Consider the following 20,850-nt stretch of genomic DNA (forward strand, 5'->3'; position numbering starts at 1 on the left):
TGATCTGTCCTGGAGAATGTTCCATGTGCACTCGAGAAGAATGTGTATTCTGTTGCTTTAGGATGGAATGCTCTGAATATATCTGTGAAGTCCATTTGGTCCAGGGTGTCATTCAAAGCCCTTGTTTCCTTGTTGATCTTCTTAGATGATCTATCTATTGCAGTGAGTGGGGTGTTAAAGTCCCCTACTGTTATTGTATTATTATCAATGTGTTTCTTTAATTTTGTTATTACTTGGCTTATATAATTGGCTGCTCCCATGTTAGGGGCATAAATATTTACAATTGTTAGATCTTCTTGTTGGATATACCCTTTAATTATGATATAGTGTCCTTCCTCATCTCTTATTACAGTTTTTGGTTTAAAATCTAATTTGTCTGATATAAGAATTGCCACCCCAGCTTTCTCTTGATGTCCATTAGCATGATAAATGGTTTTCCACCCCCTCACTTTCAATCTGGATGTTTCTGGGTCTAAAATGAGTCTCTTGCAGACAGCATTTATCCAATCTGATACCCTGTGTCTTTTGATTGAGGCTTTTAGCCCATTTACATTCAGAGTAACTACTGAAAGATATGAATTTAGTGCCCTTGTATTACCTGTAAAGTCACTGTTTCTGTATACTGTCTCTGTTCTTTTCTGTTCTATGTTAATTTTGGGCTCTCTTTTAGCTTAAAGGGTGCCTTTTAACATTTCTTATAGGGCTGGTTTGGTGATCACAAATTCTTTTAGTTTCTGTTTGTCCTGAAAGCTTTTTTTCTCTCCTTCTACTTTGAATGACATCCTAGCTGGAAAAGGATTCTTGGCTGCATATTTTTCTCATTTAGCACCCTAAATATATCATGCCAGTCCTTTCCGGCCTGCCAGGTCTCTGTGGATAGGTCTGCTGCCAGTCTAATGTTTCTATCTTTGTAGGTTATGGACCTCATGTCCTGAGCTGCTTTCAGGATTTTCTCTTCGTCTCTGAGGTTTGCAAGTTTCACTGTTATGTGTCGGGGTGTTGACCTATTTTTATTGATTTTGAGGGGGCTCTCTGTGCCTTCTGAACTTGGATGCCTGTTTCCTTCCCCAGACTAGGGAAGTTCTGCACTATAATTTGCTCCAATATACCTTTTCCCCCAACCCCTGTCCTCTTCTTCTGGGATCCCAATTATTCTAATATTGTTTTGCTTTATGGTATCACTTATCTCTCAAATTCTCCTCTCGTGATTCAGTAGTTGTTTTTCTTTTTCTCAGCTTCTTTATTCTCCATCATTTTGTCTTCTATATTACTAATTCTCTCTTCTGCCTCATTTATCCTAGCAGTTAGAGCCTCCATTTTTTATTGCATCTCATTTGTAACCTTTTTAAAATTTCAACTTGATTAGATTTTAGTTCTTTTATTTCTCCAGAAAGGGGTTCTCTAGTGTCTTCTATGCTTTTTTCAAGCCCAGCTAGTATCTCTATAAACGTTATACTGAACTCTAGTTCCGACATCTTACTTATGTCCATACTGACCAGGTCCCTGGCAGTCAGTACTGCCTCTTGTTCTTTATTTTGAGGTGAGTTTTTCTGTCTTGTCATTCGTTCAGAGAAGAGAGATGAACAAGAGAACAAAATACTAAAATGGCAACAATGATCCCAGAAAAATATACACTAAACAAATCAGAAGAGACCCGAAACCAAAAAAAAAAAAAAATGTAATCAGACAGGTGACCAGAATAGAGCAATACAGTGGATCCTGTATGTATTTTGGTCCATTTGTTAGAAAATTAGATCCTAAAATTGTAAAGAAAGAAAAACATATGTACAAAAATACAATTAAATATAATGAAAGGATAGAATGTGACTGTAAAAATGAAAATTAAAAAAGAGTTGATAAAATAAGAAATTGGTTAAAAAATAAAATTGAAAGACTAAAGAATTGTGGGGGGAAGAAAACCTGTGAATTCTATATATTATATTCCCCTAGCACTGGAGTTTTGCAGTTGTCAGTGAATGGTAAACTTGGTCTTGGCTGGATGTTCTTGCTGATTTTCTGGGGGAGGGGCCTGTTGCATTGATGCTTAAGTGTATTTGCCCTGGATGGAACTGCACCACCTTTGCCAGGGGGCCTGGCTAAGTAATCTGCTCTGGATTCCTGTATGTGGCAGTTTTAGAGGATGAGAATGAAAACGGCGGCCTCCCACTCCTCGGTGTGCCCTCAAGGAAAAGCTGTCAATCACTCCTGTCTACCTGGTCTCCATCCACACTCTTTGCTCACCCAGCCTGTGACTGAACGTTTCCATCTCAGGCACACGACCCCATTTCGAGTATCCAAACTCCTGCAGCATGCACCCTTGCTGCTCCTCCCAGGGGAGGAAGGGGTGTCTCCCTGTGGTTCTGCCACTTGCTGGGCCCCTGCTCAGAGAGCAGTTGTTTGTGCCATGGTTCATGGTTTATGGTAACTCCAAGCTGAGAGCCCATTCCTGGGCATGCTGATTGCAACCAGCTTCCCTGCTCCAATGCCTGGGAGCTCCGCCACACTCAGGCACTCCCGGTCTTCCTATGACCCAGGGATCCTGAGACCACACTGTCCCACCTAGGATTCCACCCCACTTCGTGACCTGAACACTTTTCAGGCAGGGACATCCCTCACCAGAGCAGACTTCTAAAAGTTCTGATTTTGTGCTCTGCTGCTGTATCACTTTCCGGTAGCTAGTTTATGGAGGCTCCCTCTCCCCACAGTTTATCTTCCCATATATTGCCTCAGATTCACTTCTCTGCACCTCCTACCTTGCAGAAAGTGGTCGCTTTTCTATTTGTAGAGTTGAAGCTTTTTTCTTAGATCTCCAGTTGAGTGTGCAGGTGTTCAGAATGATTTGATAGCTGTCTAGCTGAATTCCTGAGACCAGGTGAAACTAAGGACTCCTACTCCTCTGCCATCTTGGACTCCTCTTTCAATTTTACTGAATTCTTTGAGTACTTGCTGGGTTTTTTTGGTGGAATCTTTAGGATTTTTTATCTACACAATCATATCATGCAAAAGGACAATGTTGTTTCTTCTTTTCTGATTTGGATGCACTTTCTTTCTTTTTCTTGTCTGTTTCTCTGGCAAGGACTTCCAGTACTACATTGAGTAGCAGTAGTGAAGAGTGGGTACCCATGTCTTGTTCCTGATCTTAGAGGAAAAGCTTTCAACTTTTCACCATAGTATGATACTGGCTGTGAATTTGTCATATATGGCTTTTTTGTGTTGAGGTATGCTCCTTCTATCCTTAATTTGTTGAGCATTTTTATCATGAAAGAATGTTGTATTTTGGCAAATGCTTTTTCAGCATCTATTGAGATAACCATTTCATTTTAATTTTTCATTCTATTACATGTTATGTCATATTTGTTGATTTGCTTGTGTTGAACCATCTTTGCATTCCAGGGATAAATCCCACTTGATCATGGTGTATAATCTTTTTAATGTGCCATTGAATTCAGTTTGCTAATATTTTGTTTGCATTTATATTCACTAGGGATATTGGTCTGGACTTTTCTTTTCTTGTAGTGTCCTTATCTGGTTCTGTTATCAGGATAATGCTGGCGTTATAAAATTAAATTGAGAGTGCTGCTCTTAAAATTGAAGAATCTTCAATTTTTTGGAAGAGTTTGAGAAGGATTGGAGTTAATTCTTCTTTAAATGTTTGTTAGAATTCATCAGTGAAACCATTTGGTCCTGGAATTTTCTGTATTGGGAATTTTTAAAAAATTACCAATTCAACCTCCTTACTTGTTATTGATCTCTTCACATGTTCTATTTCTTCATGATTCAGTCTTAGTATATTGGATGCTTCTAGGAGTTTATCCTTTTCATCTTGGTTCTCCAGTTTGTTAGTGTATGGTTTTTTCATAGTAGTCTTTTATGATCTTTTGTATTTCTGTGGTATCAGTTGTAGTATATCCTCTTTCATTTCTGATTTTATTTAAGTTCTCTCTCTCTTTCTGAGTTAGTTTAGCTAAAGGTTTGTCAATTTTGTTTATTTTTTAAAAATCCAGTGTTTAGTTTTATTGATCTTTTCTATTTATTTCCTGGTCTCTATTTCAATTATTTCTGCTTTTATCTGTTATTTCTTTTCTTCTGCTAACTTGGATTTAGTTTGTTCTTCCTTTTCTAGCTCCTTGAGGTGGGAAGTGAGTTTGTGCATTTGAATTCATTCTTGTTTCTTAATGTGGCATTTATCACTATAAAATTCCTTCTTAGAACTGCTTTTGAAGGATCTCATAAGTTTTGCTTCTATTTTTATTTGTTTCAAGGTATTTCTTGATTTCCTATTTGATATTTTGACTGGTCTTTCAGGAACATGTTGTTCAACCTCCAATTTTTTGTGTATTTTCCAGCTTTCCTTCTATTACTGATTTCAATGTTTTATACCATTGTGGTGGGGGAAAGAAACTTAGTATGATTTTGGTCTTTTTTTTTAATTTCAAGTTTTTATTTAAATTCTAGTTAGTTACACATCTGGTAAAATTGGTTTCAGGTGTAGAATTTAGTGATTAATCCCTTACATATAACACCCAGTGCTCATTACAAGTGCCCTCCTTAATGCCCATCGCCAATTTAGCCCATTCCCCACCCACCTTCCTCCAACCCTGTTTGTTCTGTCATTAAGAATTTCTTTTTTTTTATTAACATATAATGTATTATTTGTTTCATTGAGTTTCTTATGGTTTGCTTCCCTCTCTCTTTTTCCCCCTTCCACTATGTTCTTCTGTTTTATTTCTTAAATTCCACATATAAGCAAGATCCTATGGTATTTGTCTTTCTCTGACTTATTTTGCTTAGCATTAACACTCTCTAGCTCTATTGATGTCATTGCAAATGGTAAGATATCATTCTATTAGATGGCTGAGTAACATTCTATTGGATATATATACTACATCTTTATCCATTCATCAGTTGATGGACATCTGGGCTCTTTCCATAATTTGGCTATTGTTGATAATGCTGCTATAAACATCAGGGTGCATGTATCCCTTCGAATCAGTATTTCTATATCCTTTGGGTAAATACTTAGTAGTACAATTGCTGGATTGTAGGGTAGTTCTATTTTTAACTTTCTGAGGACTCTCCATAGATTTTTTTTCCAGAGTGGCTGCACCAGTTTGCATACCCACCAACAGTGTAAGAGGGTTCCCTTTTTTCCACATCCTTGCCAACATCTGTTGTTTCCTGTGTTGTTAATTTTAGCCATTCTGACAGGTGTGAGGTGGTATCTTATCATGGTTTTGATTTGTATTTCCTTGATGATGAATGATGTCGAGCATCTTTTCATGTGTCTGTTAGCCATCTGTATGTTTTCTTTGGAATAAAGGCTGTTCATGTCTTTTGCCCATTTTTTAAACTGGATTATTTATTTTTTGGGTGTTGAGTTTTAGAAGTTCTTTATAGATATTGGATACTAGCTCTTTATCACATATGTCATTTGCAAATATTTTCTCCTATTCCATAAGTTGTCTTACAGTTTTGTTGATAGTTTCCTTTGCTCTGCAGAAGCTTTTTATCTTGATGAAGTCCCAATAGTTCATTTTGTTTCCCTTGCTTCCAGAGATGTGTCTAGTAAGAAATTGCTATGGCCAATGTTCAGGAGGTTGCTGCCTGTGTTCACCTCTAGGATTTTGATGGTTTCCTGTCTCACTTTTAGGTCTTTCACTTATTTTGAATTTATTTTTGGGTATGGTGTAAGAAAATGGTCCAGTTTCATTCTTCCGCATATGGCTGTCCAGTTTTCCCAGCACAGTTTGTTGAAGAGATTGTAGTGTTTTTTTTCTTTTAAGATTTTATTTATTTATTTGACAGAGAGGGAGAGACAGTGAGAGAGGAAACACAAGCAAGGGGAGTGGGAGAGGGAGAAGCAGGCTTCCTGCCAAGCAAGGAGCCCAATGAGGGGCTCAATCCCAGGACCCTGGGATCATGACCTGAGCCAAAGGCAGACACTTAACGACTGAAACACCCAGGCACCCTGAGACTGTCTTTTCCATTGGATATTCTTTCCTGCTTTGTCGAAGATTAGTTGACCATAGAGTTGAGGGTCCATTTCTGGGCTCTCTATTCTGTTCCATTGATCTATGTGTCTGTTTTTGTGTCAGTACCATACTGTCCTGATGACTACAGGTTTGTAATATAACTTGAAGTCCGGAATTGTGATACCTCCAACTTTGCTTTTCTTTTTCAAGGTTGCTTTGGCTATTTGGGGTCTTTTGTGGTTTCATACAAATTTTAGGATTGTTCTAGCTCTGTGAAAAATGCTGGTAGTATTTTGATAGGGATTGCATTAAATGGGTAGATTCCTTTAGCTAGTATAGACATTTTAACAATATTTGTTCTTTCAATCCATGAACATGGAATGTTTTTCCATTTTTTTGTGTCATCTTCAAATTCTTTCATAGGTGTTTTATAGTTTTCAGAGTGCAGATCTTTTACCTCTTTGGTTAGGTTTATTCCTCTGTATCTTATGGTTTTTGGCACAATTGTAAATGGGATTTATTCTTTGATTTCTCTTTCTGCTGCTTCATTATTGGTGTATAGGGATGTAACAGGTTCCGGTACATTTATTTTGTGTCTGACAACTTTACTGAATTCGTCTATCAGTTCTAGCTTGGCACTGGAATGGATACTTGTGTCATTCCTTTGAGGCGTGGCGGTCTCTGGTTCAAACCACGGATTACATCTATCCTATCATTGGTGACCCTTATGTGATGGGCGGGATAGCATGTGCCAACGTCTTCAGTGACCTCTACGCCATGGGGGTCACAGAATGTGACAATATGCTGATGCTCTTTGGAATCAGTAATAAAATGACCGACAGGGAAAGGGATAAAGTGATGCCCCTAATTATACAGGGTTTTAAAGATGCAGCAAAGGAGGCAGGAACATCTGTGACTGGTGGCCAGATGGTGTTAAACCCCTGGATTGTTCTGGGAGGAGTGGCCACAACTGTCTGCCAGCCCAGTGAATTTCTCATGCTGGATAACATGGTGCCGGGGGACGTGCTTGTGCTGATGAAGACCCTGGGGACAGAGATGGCTGTGGCTGTACGTTCCTGAAAAATGGAATAAGATCAAACTAGTGGTCACCCAAGAAGACGTCAAGTTGGCGTACCAGGAGGCAATGATGAACATGGCAAAGCTCAACAGAACAGCTTCGGGGCTCATGCACATGTTCAGTGTCCACACTGCTACTGACATCACAAGCTTTGGAATTTTGGGTCATGTGCAGAACCTGGCCTTCAGCTCAGGTCATGATCCCAGAGTCCTGGGATCAAGCCCCACATCAGGCTCCCTGCTTGGAGGGGAGCCTGCTTCTCCCTCTCTCTCGGCCACTCCCCCTGCTTGTGCTCTCTCTCTCTGTGTGTCACATAAATAAATAAAATCTTAAAAAAATAAAACCGAATTTGTCTGATATAAATATGGCTACTCCGGTTTTCTTTTGACGTCCATTGACATGATAAATGGTTCTCCATCCCCTCACTTTATCTGCAGGTGTCTTAAGATCTCAAATGAGTCTGTTGTAGGCAGCATATAGATGTCTCTTGTTTTTTATTTTTTATTTTTTATTTTTATTTTTTAAAGATTTTATTTATTTATTTGAGACAGAGAGAATGAGAGAGAGAGAGAGCACATGAGAGGGGGGAGGGTCAGAGGGAGAAGCAGACTCCCTGCTGAGCTGAGAGCCCGATGTGGGACTCGATCCAGGGACTCCAGGATCATGACCTGAGCTGAAGGCAGTTGCTTAACCAACTGAGCCACCCAGGCGCCCAAGATGTCTCTTGTTTTTTAATCCATTCTGACACCCTGTGTATTTTGATTGGAGCATTTAGTCCATTTACATTCTGAGTGATTATTGATAGACATGAATTTAGTGCCATTTTATTACTTGTTAAGTCTTTGTTTCTGGAGACTTTCTCTGTTCCTTTCTAGTGTTTGTCACTTTTGGTCTTTCTTTACTATTTGAAGAGTACCCTTTAGTATTTCTTGCAGGGCTGGTTTAGTGGTCACAAACTCCTTTAGTTTTCATTTGGGTAATTCTTTATCTCCCCTTCAATTCTAAATGACAGTCTTGCTGGATATTCTTGGCTGCATATTTTTCCCATTCAGCATATTGAATATATCATGCCACTCCTTCTGGCCTGCCAAGTTTCTGTGGATAGACCTGCTGCTAACTTTTTGTCTTCCCTTATAAGTTAGGGATTTCTTTTCCCTTGCTCCCTATAGGATATTTTTTCTTACTCTCTATATTTTGCAAATTTTACTGTGATATGTCTTGTGTTGGCATGCTTTTGTTGATTTTGATGGGAGTTCTCTGTGCCTCCTGGTTTTGGATGTCTGCTTCCCTCCCCAGATTAGGGAAGCTTTCAACTATAATTTCCTCAAATAAATCTTCTGGCCCCCTTTCCTTCTTTTCTTGGAGTCCTATGATACAAATGTTATTATGCTTTATGGAATCACTGAATTCCCTAAGTCTACATTTGTGATCCAATATTTTTCTTTCCCTCTTCTTTTCAGCTTCATTATTTTCCATAATTTTATATTCTATATCACTTTTTCATTCCTCTGTTTCTTCCATCCTTGTGATCATTACATCCGGTCAGTTTTTCATGTTGGTTACAGAATTTTTTATTTCAACCTGACTAGATTTTAGGTCTTTTATCTCTGTTAAGGGATTCTCTACTGTCTTCTATGCTTTTCTCAAACCCAGCTAGCATCCTTATGATTGTTGTTTTAAATTCTGGATCAGGCATATGAATTGTATCCATTTTTTTAAAGATTTTATTTATTTATTTGACAGAGAGAGACACAGCGAGAGAGGGAACACAAGCAGGGGGAGTGGGAGAAGGAGAAGCAGGCTTCCCACTGAGCAGGGAGCCCGATGTGGGACTCGATCCCAGGGCTCCGGGATCATGACCTGAGCTGAAGGCAGATGCTTAACGACTGAGCCACCCAGGCACCCGAATTATATCCATTTTGATTAGATCCCTGGCCATGACCTTTTCTTGTTCTTTCTTTTGGGATGAATTCTTCCATCTTGGCATTTTGTCTAGGTCTCTGTCTTCTTCTCTGTGTTAGAAAAGATGTTATGTTTCCTGTTCCTGAGAGTAATGGCTTTATTAAGAAATCATATGCTGTCAAGGGCCTGGAGCTTCAGGAAGTGTTTCTGGTGTGTGCTATGTGCACTCTGCTGCTGTGTTTTGGCTGCTCATTCCCTCAGGTCAGTCTTCTGAAGAGCTTCTCCTAGAGTGCAGTAGGAGTGTTTGGACCTTGTTCAGAGTGTGGTGAGTTTTAACTAGGTGTGCTCTGGTCTGCTTGTTAAAAGAGGCCTGATGCTATTTCCACTAGAGCTGAAGCTTTGCAGCACTCTATGATCTGTAGACTTGGTGCTTTCAGGGGGTTTGTGCTGGTCTTCTGGGGGAAGGGCCCACTGCTCTGGTTCTCAGGCACACTTACCCTAGTAAGAAGCACCTGCAAAGTGCAGTGGGGTGGGGCTTGATGTAAGCAGCTCAGGCATCCGCTGTTGGCGCTGTGCTGCTTATTGAAGTCGGTCCATGTTGATGGGTAAGGGGGAAAAATGGTGCCAGCTCTATCCCTTGTCCCTGGAGAGGGGAGTTCCCACCCCTGCTGTCCTGGAAGCACTCACAGAAGAGGGAATAATCTCCCCTCATGTGTCCCAGGCATCCCTCAGATCCCTGCCTTCACCCTGTCTGTGTGCCAGCTATCCGCTGCCTGGCAATGCAGTGTACTTGTGTTTTATCCTAGGCAGACCCACCGTGTTTCAAAACTCCAATCTTTAGGGATGTGGCATGGTACATACCCGCACTCATCCACTGCAGGGTGGGTGGGGGGTGACTTGCCACCCTGGGGCTGGTGGAGGTTTGTCCCAGAAGGACAGTCACACCAAGGTGCAGGAGCTTGGAGTTTAGAGTAAAACGCAGCAAAAAGCTGGTGTCTATGTTAGCTGCCCTCAGCAGGTGTATTCTGCTGTTTTTGGATGGAATATTATGAATATATGTTAGATCCATCTGGCCCAGTGTATCATTCAAAGCCACTGTTTCCTTGTTTTTCTGTCTGCACGATCTATCTATTGATGTAGGTGGGTGTTAAAGTCCTCTACTATTATTGTACTACTGTCAGTTTCTTCCTTTATGTCTGTCAATATTTGGTTTATGTATTTAGGTGCTCCCATGTTGGGTGCATAAATATTTACAATTGTTATATTCTCTTGTTGGATTGTTCCCTTTATCATTATGTAGTGTCCTTCTTTGTCTCTTGTCACAGTCTTTGTTTTAAAGTCTATTTTATCTGATCTAAGTATTGCTACTTCAGTTTCCTTTTCACTTTTAGTAGTGTGGTAAATCCTTCTCCATCCCTTCACTTTCAATGTGCTTGTGTCTTTAGGTCTGAATTGAGTTTCTTATAGGCAGCATATAGATGTGTCTTGCTTCATCCGTTCACATTATATGTTTGGATTGGAGCATTTAGTCCATTGACATTCAAATTTATTACTGATAAGTATATGCTTCTTACCACGTTGTTACATGTTTTAGGATTGTGTTTGTAGTTCTTCTCTGTTTCTTTCTTCTCTTGCTCTCTTCCCTTGTGTTTTTATGACTTTCTTTAGGGATGTGTTTGGATTTCTAATTTTTTTGCATATCTATTACAGGTTTTTGATTTGTGTACCATTAGGTTTGTATATAATTAGGTTTGTATTATGCATATAACAGTCTATATTAAGTTGATGGTCACTTAAGTTTGAACCCATTCTAAAAACACTATATTTACTCTCCCCAGTGTTCTTGTATATGAATGCATAATTTACATCCTTTTATTTCATGAATTTCTTGACTGATTTTGTTTGTTTGTTTATTTATTTATAAATAAATCAGAATTCAAGAATTCCATTTAACATTTCTTGTAACATCCCTTTAGTGGTGATGAACTCCTTTAACTTTTGTTGTTTGTCTGGGAAACTCTCTCTCCTATTCTGAATGGTAGCATTTCTGGAGAGTATTCTTGGCTACAGATTTTCCTTTCAGAACTTTGAATATATCATGCCACTTTTTTCTGGCCTGCAGAAATTCTGCTGAAAAATCCACTGATAGCCTTATCGGCTTTCCCCTGTATGTAACTGTCTTCTTTCCTTAGCTGCTTTTAAAATTCCCTTTTTTTTTTTAAGATTTTATTTTTTTGACAGAGAGAGACACAGCGAGAGAGGGAGCACAGCGGGGGTGGGGGGGTGGGAGAGGGAGAAACAGGCTTCCCAAAGAGCAGGGAGCCCAATGCAGGGCTCGATCCCAGGACCCTGGGATCATGACCTGAGCCAAAGGCAGACGCTTAACGACTGAGCCACCCAGGCGCCCTTTCTAAAATTCCTTTTTTTATCACTACTTTTTGCCACTTTTAAATTAAAGTGTCTTGGTGTAGATCTCCTTGGGTTGATTTTGTTGGTTGCTCTCTGTGTCTCCTGGATCTGGATGTTTGTTTCCTTCCCCAGATTTGGGAAATTTTCAGCTGTTATTTTTTCAAATACATTTTCTGCCTCTCTTTCTTTTCTCCTTCTTAGATCCCTATAATGCAAATATTATTACACTTGATAATGTTATTGAGTTCCCTTAACCTGTTCTCATTTTTTATTATTCTTTTTCCTTTTTGCCATTCAGCATGGTTGCTTTCCATCACTCTGTCTTCCTGCTCACTGATCCATTCTTCTGCTTCCTCTACTCTACTACTGAGTCCCTCTAGTGTATTTTTAATTTCAGTTATTGAGTTCTTCATCTCTGATTGGTTCTGTTTTATATTTTCTATCTTTTTTTTTTTAAGATTTTATTTATTCATTCATGAGAGAGATGGGGGGGAGAGAGAGAGAGAGAGAGAAGCAGAGGGAGAAGCAGGCTCCCACGGAGCAGGGAGCCCGATGCGGGACTCGATCCCAGGACCCTGGGATCATGACCTGAGCCGAAGGCAGACACTTAACCATCTGAGCCACCCAGGTGCCCTATATTTTCTATCTTTCTGGTGAAGGTCTTACTGAGATCCTCCACTCTTTTCTCAAATCCACTAAGTATCTTTATGACCATTACTTTACATTCTCTCAGGTATATTGCACATCTCCATTTCAGTGGGCTAATGAAGTAGGAGTTCTCTGGTGCCCTGTAGTACAGTGTTCCCTGTTCACCAGAACCTGTTCCCTGTTCACCCAGACACTTCAGGGGTGTCTCCTATGTCCAGTGCGTTCACCCTGCTATTGTGGCTAAGCTGCATTTGCCTTCAATCTAATTGGCTACGGTGTCCCACTTTGCCTGTTGTGGGCCAGGTTTGGTCCCTGTGCTGTTAAGTGTCCTGTCTTGGGCTGCCATGTGTTTGAAATTGGGTGATATAAGCAGTCAGACTATATGCCTGCTCTCAGTCCATCTGCCAGAGCTGCAGTCTGCCTGTGCTGCCCCCTGAGAGGTTTTTGCTATGGGCAGGGCTGGCAGTCAGATCAGATGTCTGCCTTCAGTCTGTATGCTGGGGCTGTAGTCAAACTGGTTTGTGACTACACACCTTCCCCTCTCCTCAGGGCAGGAGTCACTTTGGAGTGGTGCTGGTCCTTGCCCCAGCTGCTTGCAGGATGTGATGTGGCAGGAGCCACTTTGGAGGCACTCCAGCTGAGTGGCATAGGTTGGAGTGGGCAGATTCACAGGAGAATGTGGGGTGGGGTGCAGTGTTAGCAAGGCAAGTGGGGGGTCTTTGTGCTGGCTTCTGCAGGTGTCTGGCTATCTAGCCTGAGGTGAGAGGCAGGGAAAAGGTGATTGCCAGCTCTTTTGTTCTTTGAGAAGTCTCCTAAAGATCCCTGCCCCTCCAGCACACATTCTGGGATTAGCAAATAAATCTTCAATTATACCCCAGGCACTTTTACAAGTTGCTGCTTCTATGCTTTATCTCAGAGGAGTTGTTTGTTATGTTGTCTCTTCAAGTGTAGGGACTGTTTCCTATGCCCTCCAGCCGTCCCAAACCTCCTGCTGATTTTTGAATACCAGGAGTTAAGCCCTGCTGATTGTAAAAACTTGTGAAGTTAAGCCCCACTGGTTTTCAAAGTCAAATGTTCTGGGTACTTGTCTTCCCAGTGCAGGTCTCTGGTGTCTGGGGTTTGCCTGGTGTGGGGTCTCTTCCTCTCCCTACCCTGTGCTTGCAGTGTCCCTCTTGTTTGTGGTTTCTGACCATATCTCCACCCCTCTTACCCTTTTAGATTTGGCCTCCTGTCTATGGAGGCCTAACTGTGGAAAGTCTGTTCTGCCAGTTTTCAGCTCTTTTCTGTTAGTTACACTTATATGGTGGTTATCTAGGTGTGTCCATAGGACAAGGTGAGTTTAGGATCTTCCTACTCTGCCATTTACCCGAGGAATCTATTTTAACCACTTTAACGTGTACAATTCAATGGTATTTGATGCATTCACAATGTTTTGCAACCATCACCACTATTTAGTTCCAGAACATTTACATTATCCCAAAATAAAACCCACCGCCCATTAGGGACTTACTCTCCATCATTCCCTCCATCCACTGCTTGGAAACTACTAATATGCTTTCTGCCCTGATGGGTTGCCTATTCTGGATAGTTCATATAAATGGAATCATACAATATGTACCCTTGTATGTCAATACAAGGTACAATATGTCTGGCTTCTTTCACTCAGCATGTTTTCAAGGTTCATCTATTTTCTAGGATGTATATATAACTATTTTATGGCTTAATTATATTCCATTTTATGGATATAGAACCATTTGCTTATCCTTTCATCACATTTGGGTTGTTTCCAGCTTTTGGCCATTGTGAACAGTACTGCTATGAACACTTGTGTAACATTTTTGTTTGGACACCTGTTTTTTATTTTTTATCTTTTTGGATACCTGTTTTGAATCCTTTTGGGTATATTCTCAGAAAAGGAAGTACTGGGTCATATGGTAATTCTGTGTTTAACTTTTTGAGAGTGGTCAAACTGTTCTCCACATTAGCTGTACCATCAGCAATGTATGAGGGTACCCATTTCTCCACATCCTCACCAATATTTAATATTTTCCATTTTTTTCTGTTATAGGCATTCTAGTGGTTACGAACTGTAAAGTGAAATCTCATGATTTTGATTTGCATTTTCCTAATGATTAATGACACTGAGCATCTTTTACTGTGATTATTGGTTATTTGTATATCTTCTTTGGAAACATGTCTGTTCAAGTCCTTTGCCCATTTTATTTATTTATTTATTGCAACATCTAAGTTTTTGTTGATGAGAGTTTTTAAAAGAAGCATCACCACCAATGTGGAGGTTGGGAAATTTGGAAGGGGAGAGAAGGGTAGGGGAAAGGCTTCTGCTTTATTGGTGAGAAAGTTCCATCATGAATTTCCTAAGTCCCCCAGAAACATGTGGTCCTTGAAACGCCTGTATCACTTCTTCAGGACAGTCTTGTTCCAATGGGGTCCAGTTTGGGCTATGATTGCTTCTTAAGGTTCCAGTCATCAGCATTGCATTTAATGCACAAAGAAAAGGAAAAATTAAGTAAAACAGAAAAGTGATGTGAAAGTTAAAATGTTACAGTCTGGCAAAATTGAATTTCTGCAAAGAAAGAATTGAGAGAACAGAAGAGAGGCAACATTCAAAAAGAAAATGGATAAACGCTCTCCAAAAGTGATAAAAAATAAACCAACAGATTCAGGAAGCACTGTGGCAGGTTCATAACTGGTCTCTAGAGTTCTCACAGTGGTATTTTGATTCATATATGTTGCTCATTCAGTGTCTCCATAGGGGAGTGAGAGCTTAGAGCTTCCTGTCTGCCATCTTGTTGACATTACTCCCTCTCATTTTCTGCAAAATGGACAGGCTCAGATTTTTCCAAATCTTCAGTTCTGATTACATTTTGCTTAACAACTCCTTCTTTAGTTTATCTCTCTGCTCTTGCATTTTATCAAAAGCAGCAAGGAGAAAGACAGCAGTGCCTTCAGCACTTTGCTTAGAAATCTCAACTAAATATTCAGGTTCATCAATTGCAAGTTCTACTTTTTGCAGAACACTAGAACACAATTTGAGCAGGTTCTCTGCCATTTCATATCAAGAATAAACTTTCCTCCAATTTTCAACAGAATGTTCCTCATTTCCATCAGAGACTTCCTCCAAAAGCACTCCTGTTATCCATGTTTCTATCAACTGTCCCTTTAAGGTATGGTGGATAGTCCCCAGTTTCTTCAGGATCAGTGGCTCCTGAAGACTTCCTAGAATCCAGCCCTTGAACTCCCCAAAACCACACAGCAGAATTTAGGGGCATGCATGTGCATGGTGTGGCAGGGTTTCAGGGCATGGCAGAGGGTACAGCCATGAAGGCAGAGAGTTATCCTGAGCTATAAACAGGATGCTAAGTTATCTGCTTGGGGAGTGGGGGTGAAATAGTGCAGCGCATTAGCTTGGATCTGATGCTCTGGAATTTCCTGACTGACCTTGATCAAATTATTTAACTTCTGTGTCTCAGTTCCCCCTTCTGAAAATTGACTGTCTTGTAGTAAAGACTCAACATTACGAAGTGCCAGGCACAGTTTGAAGCAATGGAAAATTAAAGATGGAAAGATGAGGCTGAAATCCTGCCCTTATAGAGCTCACATTCCAGTACAGAGAGGCAGACTATAAACAAGTAAACAAAACAGATTCATGATAAGTCACATGGTAAGTGCTGAGGAAGAAAGTACAGAGTGTAAGGAAGCTAGGTATGTGTGGGAAATTGGTAATTTGAATGGGATGGCTGCTGGGAAGTCACTGACGAGAAATCTGAGTGAGGACCTGGAGGAGTGGGGGAACTGGCAGAGATGTTTGGAAAGAGGGTGATTCAGGCAGAGTGAGCAGCAAGAGCAAAGGCCCTGAGGCAAGAGTGTGACTGGGGTGCCATACTCATTTCTGAGGCTGTGAAACAAATCACTGCAAACCTGCTGGCTTAAAATGCACATTTAGTCGCTTAAAATTCTGGAGGCCAGAAGTCTAAAATTACATTCACTGGGCTGAAATCAAGGTGTTTGCAGGGCTGTGCTCCTTCAAGAGGAAGGGGAGAATCTGTTTGTTTCTTCTTCTAGCTTCTGGTGGCTGTAGGAGTTCCTTGGCTTTGGCCACATTATTTCAATTTCTTCTCCATGGTCACATTGTTTTCTCCTCCCTGTCTGTGACCTGTTTCTACTTCTATTTTATAAGGACACTTGCAATTGCATTTAGGGCCCACTCAGATAATCTGGGATAATCTCTCAATTTCAAAAATTTAATTTAATCACATCTGCAAAATTCTATTTTCCCATATAAGGTAACATAGGTTCCAGGGATTAGTTACTTTTGGGGGACATTTCCAGGTTTCCACAGTTGCTTAAAAATAAAAATCAAGGAGGTGAGTGTGGCTACAGAAGAGTGAAATTTGGGAGGAACAGGGGATGTATCACAGAGAGGTAATGAAGGGGAGGCCATTGCCAGGACTTTGGCTTTGACTGGAAAGCATGGGGAACCACTGAGGGTTCTCAGCAGGAGAATGAGATAGTCTAAGAGGATCTCTCAGTTTCTGTGGGAAGATCAGACTTTGGGGGGTCAGGATGGAAGCTAGGAGACCAGTGAGGGGATGGAACCATTATCCAGGTTGGGATAAGGAAGAAATAAATCCACCACTTTTCATCACCTCCACTATTACCATGGTGTGGCCAGCCACCACTGTCTCTCACCTGGATAATGGTTCCATCCCCTCACTGGTCTCCTAGCTTCCATCCTGACCCCCCAAAGTCTGATCTTCCCAACAGATTTGGGATAAGGAAGAAATAAAAGAAATAAAAGGAGTCAAGGATAGCAATGAAGTTTTTACTCTGAGCATCTGGGAAGATACAGTTGCTATGTCCTGAGATCTGAAAGCCAGAGGGAAGAGCAGTGCTGGAGCAGGAGGCAATGAAGAGCTCAGTTTTGGATACATTTGATTTGAGATGTTCATCAGACATTCAAGGTGGCACATTGAGTATCTGATTAGATCTACAGGTCTGGAGTTGAGGGGATTGCTATGAGCTGGAGATGGTGGTGTCAGTGCCCTCTAGCCACTGAGTATCAGGCAGACACTTGCAGTCAAACAAAGTGAAATGCATTGGAGGCCTGCAATGCAGGACGCTGTACACTGGGAATAACAAGACATCTCAGTAAGAACGTGTTAGAAAGGACACAGTATAGGCTTTAGGCTTGCATAGGTGACTTGGTGAGTTTAAGGAAGCAGAGCATTGTTCTGGATTGGATGCTGTACAGAAATGGGGTGATTCTATGTCAGGGCGTCCCAAGAAATTATCTAAAAGGCAGAAGATGTTTATCTAGAAGGAAGAGGTACCAAAAATGCAGTAGTCACTTATATTATTCGGGAAAGGGGATGCTTGGTCATTAAGGACTTCTGAGCTAAGAAAAGACTTCAGACCCAGAGTTCAGGAGTTCCCAAGCTTCTGGGAGAGCCTGAGCATCAGTTGGTCAGCAGTGACTGGCCGGAGCAGAGGAAGGAACTTGGGGCTGACAGGATGGGGGTTGCTGTGGTTGTGGCCACCAGAAACAGACACAGACAGGGCACACCCAGAATCTCTGTGAGACATATACAGGCAAACAGAGACACTAAAGATATAGGAATGCACACTGGACAATACAAAGAGATATAAGCAGATGTGCACTCTTATAGAGACACTCATACAACACAGAAACCACACACACACACGCCCCTACAGTGCACGTGTTATAGAAACATGGGGGGTAAACACCCAAATACTCATTAAGACAGAAAGACACAAACGAACACAGGATATATAGATGTCAATACACAAAGGCACCCACGCATACACACCAAGAAAAATGCTCACACACACACCTGGGCAAACAGACAGAAACCCTCATAGACACACATGCATAGATGCAGACACATTCAATGCTACATACACATACACACTGGAGAAGAATATGGAAAGAATCACATCAAAGAGGAATATGGAAACATCCACAGGAAGAGACTTCTGGACACAGGGAGAGAAAAATATACACAGAGTTACACATGGACAAAGACACAATCAGGGAAAGGTACCCATGTATATAATTGCAAAGATAAGTCCCATTCACCCAAGGACATACCTAGATGGAAATTAACAAATGGTCACACACATAGGCGAACATCCACAGAGAGATATAAACACACACACAGGCACACACAAATATTCACATAGACTTTTTTTTTTCCTCAGTCCTTTAGCTATTTTCATAAAGTTCACGTTCCAAGGTGCTTGCTAGGGCTGCTATAACAAAGTACCACAGGCTAGGTGGCAACAGATATTTATTTTCCCACAATTCTGGGGCTTAGAAGTCCAGGATCAATGTGTTGATGGGGTTGGCTGCTTCTGAGGCCTCTCTTTGTGTCTTCACATGGTCTTCCCTCTGTACAAGTCTGTGTCCCAATTTCCTCTTTTTATAAATACAACAGTCCTATTGGATTAGGGTCCAACCCAATAACCTCATTTTAACTTAATTACCTCTGGAAATACTCTACCTCCAAATACAGCCATGTTCTTACTGCTGGAGATTAGAACTCCAACATATGGATTTTTGGAAGTCAATATTCAGTCTTGTGTCTCTACTGTTTAAACTCCTGTCCTGGCTCTCAATTTGCTCAATGCAAAATGAAATTCTTTGACCAGTAATATAGCATCTAGGGATTTATAATGAAAAACAAAACAAAACAACCACATACATATGCAACAACATATGTACGAGGATATTCTTCACACATTTAAATAAAAATCTGAGCACAAAGAAAAAGTTCATCAAGGGGAGACTGCTTAAATCTGTTACTTCTGTGATTCCTAATAGGGAACACTGTAGACATTCTAATGACAGTATAGGTTGTGTTACTAATATTGTAAGACATTCACAATGGATTGAGTAGTTAAAAAGAATGAGAGTACACATAAATCTATATTTATTAATAAGTAATACCTCTCAACAGATGAGCATAAGTCACTTTCTAAAGGTACTGTTAATATTTTTCTAAATTTTGCTATAGTGTTTATTGAACTTAAAAAAAAAAAAGTAAAACTTTCTCTCTATCCACTCATTTTCCCAGACTAACCTCTAAGCCACTTTTTAGAGAAATCATGCAAAATCAACTAGTGGGAAAAACTTGAGCTTTCTCCCTTGTAAACCCCATGAAGGTATTCTCAGGCTTACGGTCTAAATGAAGTCTCTTTTGGAAGTAAGGCAAGGTTTATTCCAATTCCTCCATGATCCAAGAGGGAAGAAAAGAAATGAGAAGGGCATCATTCTTCCCCTCATAGCCACAAACAGGGCCCTTGACACCAGCCCTTAGTTGCCCTCAGGGAACCCAGCTGACCTACCAAAACAATGGCTATACACTATCGGTCAAATATATGTATACCTGACACTTCCCACGGGGTTCACCCTTTAGTCTGGTGTGAACCTAATACTGGTAACATAAATAGAGATGTAGGATGTCCAATTTCCTCAAGGACAGAAGGAGAGAACATGAAGGTTTTGTTGGAGGCTCTGCACAGGTTCTACACTGGACATTCTGGGTTCAGGCCTTCGCCAGACTGGAATGGACAGGTCTTCAAATTAGTGACAAGAGAGTTGGGACTAGACTCCTGGATTTAAAACTTTGGCCTATAATGGAATGTGCAGGCTCATTATAAAGTGACAGATGGAGGATGAGCCAGTAACAAGGTCAAAGATCTCTACCAGAGGTCTCAGTAAGAATTTCTCTCTGTGGCAAATATATACGATTTTTTGATGCCTATGGAAGTTTGAGTTCTAAACTTACTTTTTGCCCTGAGTCTTGGGACAGTTTCAGAATCAACATGAACTGGTTCTTCTTCTTCCAAGTTCATATTCTAAAATTTGCCCTTGACCAGATAAATTCCAACAGTAAAATCATTTACTATAAATATTGCCTAATAGAAAAAGTAAAGAACGGGTGCCTGGGTGGCTCAGTTGTTTAAGCGACTGCCTTCGGCTCAGGTCATGATCCTGGGGTCCCGGGATCGAGTCCCGCATCGGGTCCCTGCTCAGCAGGGAGTCTGCTTCTCCCTCTGACCCTCTTCCCTCTCGTGCTCTCTATCTCTCATTCTCTCTCTCTCAAATAAATAAAATCTTTTAAAAAAAAAAGAAAAAGTAAAGAAGGCAGCTTAGGGCTAGTGGAAGGAATCGGTTCAGTTATGTCATGTCAAGTATTTTGCTATCTCCTTACTGATCTCTTTTGGCTCTATTTTCTTTTACAAGAGAATGGCATATTTAAAACCAGCTTACTTACACCTGTGAGTTCCCACTCCCCCTGCCCCTAGATTTCTCCTCTCATTCTCTACTCATCAGAGTGCCTCTATCCTTTTTGGAGCACTCACATGTTAGGGGTTCGGCTTTGAAAGCAATGTTCTTTAAGAGCTGGCCATAAATAGCTATTGAAACAAAAGGATTAGCCCTCTATTTAAACTTCTCACCTCTGCCCCCAGCCCCATCTAGTCCTTTGAGGTTAGCCACTCCCCTCACCCCACCATGAATTTAATTTATGTGCCAAAAATCTGAGGACTCATAATGGGAAGGCTTTATAATTCTCGCAGGAGGGTTATGAGAAAAAGCAACAATGAAGAATCCCTATGTAAGGTTTACTGGATGGACCGAGCAGAGACTCTACATCTAAATATAGTTTAAAGTGGTTTCAGACTGGCAGTAATCCCAGATCTTGTCCGAAAATGAAATTATGTAATCTCTAGAAAAGAAGGGTACTTTCATAAAAGGATATTGGGAAGCCCCAGAATATCTCTTTTCAAGGGCAAACT

General features: G+C 40.7%; 1 pseudogene; it reads left to right on the forward strand.

The window, feature by feature from the left end:
- The first annotated feature begins 6,609 nt into the window (after window positions 1–6,609).
- On the forward strand, window positions 6,610–9,758 carry LOC114224437 (selenide, water dikinase 1 pseudogene; annotated as a pseudogene).
- Window positions 9,759–20,850: the final 11,092 nt, after the last annotated feature.

The sequence above is a fragment of the Eumetopias jubatus genome, unplaced genomic scaffold (genome assembly GCF_037043125.1).
Source record: "Eumetopias jubatus isolate StellerSeaLion01/CBP00866 unplaced genomic scaffold, mEumJub1_p1.0 scaffold_10, whole genome shotgun sequence".
NCBI classification, from domain to species: Eukaryota; Metazoa; Chordata; class Mammalia; order Carnivora; family Otariidae; genus Eumetopias; species Eumetopias jubatus.